This window comes from Callorhinus ursinus, unplaced genomic scaffold (genome assembly GCF_003265705.2).
Source record: "Callorhinus ursinus isolate GAN/ISIS: 27379988/994484 unplaced genomic scaffold, GSC_fseal_2.0 scaffold4, whole genome shotgun sequence".
Lineage (NCBI taxonomy): Eukaryota > Metazoa > Chordata > Mammalia > Carnivora > Otariidae > Callorhinus > Callorhinus ursinus.
The window spans coordinates 57,235,123-57,240,022 of NW_027397066.1; the positions used below are offsets into that span (position 1 = coordinate 57,235,123).

Consider the following 4,900-nt stretch of genomic DNA (forward strand, 5'->3'; position numbering starts at 1 on the left):
AAGAGGACAAGTCTTCAAGGTCTGGCTTTACCTCTCATTTATAACTGGCTATCCATCTCTTCTTTCTTCTTTCAGTCTAGGGTAGTCTATCCTACACTTGAATGTGGTGGTAACTTAGGTTCCACTTCTCCAACCCCAAATTTTTGCCTAAATCTTAATGTCTTCTTCATTCCACTGAGAGTCTAGGCTTTTGACAAAATTCAGAAGGATGGGAACACTATTTCCACTCTGATGTATCCATGCTCAAAAGCAGTAGATGAAGAGCCTAATAATAGAATGGGTAAAAGCACAAAGTTGGAAAAGAAAAAAATTAGTGGAAACACATTGCCACTCCATACATTTTGTTTCTAAACTACAAATTCCAGTATTGCTATATCATTTCTGTTCTTCCTTGACTTTTGTTTCCCACAGATGGTCTTCCCCGTTGCTGCCAGTAATATCTTCATTCTTATACTCATAAAGCCTTTTGTGTTTTGCCGTGGTTTCCTGCAAAGGTTCTTGGCATTCAAGGTCTCGGTAATATGGTCCAATTACCCATTGCATCTTCTTTCCTATTGGTTGTCCTATGTAAACTATACAGTATTACACAAAATGCTTGATAATCTGAAAACTAGCCCTGCACATTCCTGGCTCTTTGCTTTTGCTTTTACACTTTCTTTCTCCTGGTGTTAGTTTGATAGGTATTCTTTTGATCATACTCTCTCTTTTCTCTCTGGTAGTTTCTAGGATTTTATAACTGAAGTACTGCATTTCACTGTGTATCAGAGAATTATTTTTGTTTGGTACTAAATGAAACCTCTAAATCTGAGGACTCTCTTGAAGTTTCTAAATAGCCTTGATAAGTGGCTGATCTCCATCTCCCATGGGTTTTGAACAAATTGCTCGAAGTAACAATTGAGCCCAAAATGTCAACTTTATTATATAAAAAGGCCAGGGTAGAGGTTAGTTAATTTTACATTAGCCTAGTGTGTATGCTAATTATTGAACTCCAGAACTGGCCACATTTTTCCTCTCAGGCCCAGACAAGTGGACCTCACCAGATGAAGAGTCCCTCCCGGTAGCGAAGAAGAGTTGCTGGCCTGAACATGCCTAGTGATTTTCCTCAAATACACTCAGTAGGTAAATCACTGTACTTTGAGATGGTATGAATAGAGGGGCAGAAGGAGGACAGAGGGAGGGAAAACCACTCCTACTCTGTGTCTTCCTCCAGAAAAAAAAGAGACACCTGTGCTCTTGTGTCTCTTCACTTCCAGAATAATCTTAATCTATCAAATGATTTTTTTTTCATATATCTCTTCCTTCTATTTTCTACTTCTGGGATGTCAGATGTATATTGGAGCCTCTCAATTCCTTCTACATGTGTCTCAGTTTGTATGCTATTCTTATTACCTCTTTGCAATGCACTTAGGTAAATTCCCAATACTCTTTGCCCACACATTTTCTTATTTATTACCTGTTGAATAAAGATTATCCCATTATGGCAAACACTTATGAATAAATGTATCTTCTTCCTTATGAATACAAATTGTATTTCTTGGTTAGGGGGAAGGAAGCATGTGTCCACCTCCACAGAGAGACTCATTTTCACATCCTCTTTTATAGCTTGTGAGGTTATTGAATTCTGTCCAATATAATGTAGGGAGAAGTCTGTTGGGGGCTTTGGGGAGATTTGTATTTATTAATAATGGAGTTGTTGGACCTAATTTCATTGATTACTGATCCAATTTTAAGAAACAACTACCTTTACACTTTTTAATGTGAAAACAAACCTGCTTTCTTTATTGGTCAGTGACCTTTTAACTTCTGTGAATTGCCTTTTAATATTCTTTGCCAAATTTTCTTTAAAAATTATTTTTTGTCCTACTGATAAACAGATACTCTATATGCACTTGGGATACCAGTTCTTTGTTAGTTTTATGCATTGCAGCTAATCTCCCATTCTGCAGCTCATGTTTCTATTTTCATTTTTTTTTAATTTATTTATTTTAGAGAGAGAGTGAGTGTGCGTGCGAATGGGGAGAGGGGCAGAGGGAGAGAATCTCAAGCAGGCCCCCTGCTGAGTGCAGAGCCCCACACCGGGCTTGATCCCAGGACCCTGAGATTATGACTGGAGCCGAAATCCAGAGTCGGCCGCTTAACCAACTGAGCCACCCAGGCGCCCCATACATTTTCTATACAGTATTCTTTTTTTCCAGAAATTTCAAATTTGGTGTGGTTAAATATGTCAGTATTTTCCTTTTTGTATAGGCCTTTTGTGACTTGTCTAAGAATACCTTATTATTCTGATAATGGACAGAATATTCTACAATTTTCCCCTCAGTTTAAAAGTTTTGCTTTTCTCTGGTTACTAGGCCATATAAGATGAATATTTGTGTTTTGTGTGAAGTAAGATTTATTTCTGGGCTCTGTTCCATTCTAATGATCATTTTGTCCATTTCCACAAGAATATTGTTTTAATTACTATAGATTAATTGTCAGTGTTGATCATCTTCAAAAAACTTTTCTCTATTGGACCTTTAATGTTTCCACATGAATTTTTAAGTTCATCTGTTATAAATTCATGTAAAGTTTTGTTGATATTTTTCTTGAAATTTCATTGATTTCAGAGTTTGATTTGGAAAGAAGTTTTACAATATTGTGTCTTTTAATCTATGAGCATGGTATAGCTCTCCATTTCTTAAGATTTTTTTTTGTTCTATAATTTTGGTAATAATTTTTTGGATGTTTCAAACATTCTTCTGTGATTTTATTCTACTTAGTTGATTTTATTCCAACATAATTAACAATATTTTGTTGCTATTGATGATGGCTACTTTTTATATTACATTTTAAATATGTGTTACTTTTTATAAGTTTCCTATGTTGATCTTGTGTTCAGAGCCCTTAACAGAGTCTCTTATTCTAATATTTGGTCCCTTGAGTATCTTTGATTTTTTTTTTGTAGACAATTGTACAAATTAATTTTAGGTTCTACATTCTCAGATTATATTAAATTAAAGGATGTATTGCAATAAGGAGCTTGGAGGGAGACAGTGTAGGGCTGTTACAGTGGCTCAGTGGTTTCATTGAGGACCAGACTTCTAACTTCATGTCACTCATTGTCACAACATTGCTTTCATCCTCATTATTACAAGATGGTCACTGTACCATGAGGCATAAAGTCAGCATTTGGGTCAGTAAGAAGAGAGAAAGCTAAAACTACAACAATCTAGCGTGGGCCTCTAGGACCCCGACCCTTTTTCAACCCAGAGGGGACTGCACGTAAGCATAGTTCTCTCTAAGACCTTGCCTTTCCCACTCTGTACTAGGAAACAGTTTCTTGCCCTGTTGCAGGCAACTCCCTTTCCCAGGCAACACCAAATAACAGTTGCATTCAAGTCCTGTTTACCTGGTATCCAAATGGTTTAATTATCCTTCAAAGGTCAGGGCTGCTCTTACATTTAGCCTTTGCTCTATGGAAAAGGAGATCTAAGAATAAGATAGACTCAGTACAAATACAGAAAGTAAAAATGTTAGCTTTTTATTCCTTCCTCTCTACTAATGCATGCCTTTAAAATTTTCCTTTTCCCCTTAATAGAGCTTACTCCTTAATCCAACTACACATATATGACATTGTGGAGTATTTCCCAAATTCTGTTGTAAAGAGACAATGACCATGATGGGATATGTGTTACCTAACACTTTCTAATTCTCATAGCTCTTATTTGCCTTTTTTGGGAGGTGGGCTCATAGGTGGTCTCATACAGGATGGAGGAGCCATAATGCCTAGAGGCAGTGGTGTTCGGCCCTCAGGAGTGGGTGGGGTCCCCCGTCCTGGTGGGAATTGAGTTGGGGTTCCAGCAATGCTAATAGTAGCAGCAACTGCATCAGCTGCTAGAGTGCCTCTTCCCTGTGGTGTCATTAGCTGTTGGGATGACCCCCCCAACCCCTTGGACAGGGCCTGCTAATCCAGCAGGAGCCTGGGGAATTGGACCGCTAGCTGGCCCTCCTCTACCAGCTGCCCTGCCAACCCCAGGGCCTCCTGCAGCTCCAGCAAGTGGTACCTGAGCAATGGCAGTCCTTACACAGTCATGGAAACCAAGTTCTTCCCACATAGCAACACCAGACCCAAAACCCACTTTTCTTCATGCTCTGGCTGCTTCACATTCTTTGGCTTGATCTTCCTGAATCCATCACAGTCACAGAAGATCAAGTTCATAGGCTTGTCAAAAGCCTTAAAGGTACCCCGTGCAGATTTGGCCATCTTGCAGGTACATCTCATTCTGTGGTCAGTGTGCTGGGGCATCTTGCTGCTCTTTCCCACAGTCATGGTTGTTGTTTCACCAAATCCAATGTCCGGTTTCAGGATCCTTAAAACGGAAGGGGAGGCTACAGATAAAGGTATGACACAGGTTCTCCTATAAACAATGCAAGCTTGGGGCAGAAGCTTCAAACAGTAGATGGAGCCTGGTTTTTCACTTGGAAATCGGCTAACGCTGTTCCAATATTGTTTTAACCATCTCTTGGTGTCTCAGCTAAGAATGCCTGTCTCTCTTCTGCCTGGAAATCCAGCACAGGTACTTGCTGCTGAGATCGCCTTGCATACAGCTGACACTCTTGGAAGCTCTGTGAGGCTGTCCTTCTATGTTGGACTTGAACTTCCCCCTCTGGTACACGCTGTGCCATTCTGTAGTCTGTCTCAGGTGTAAGCAGTCCCTGGCTCGCTCCGTCGTGCCCTGCAGAACAGACCATCAGGCATCTCTGGGGACCGCTCCACTTTGCCACCATAGGTTACTTTTGGCTCCAACCGTTTAGGGCAGCAAACTCTGGCTAACCACACAACTTGGATTCCAGCTCCTGTTAGTGCCAAGGAAGGAGGCTAGCCCATACCTAGCCATGAACATTGACATGGTAAATCTTG

General features: G+C 40.1%; 1 pseudogene; it reads right to left on the reverse strand.

Moving 5' to 3' along the window:
* Positions 1 to 3,700: 3,700 nt before the first annotated feature.
* On the reverse strand, positions 3,701 to 4,309 carry LOC112835509 (small nuclear ribonucleoprotein-associated protein N pseudogene; annotated as a pseudogene).
* Between the last annotated feature and the right edge of the window lie 591 nt (positions 4,310 to 4,900).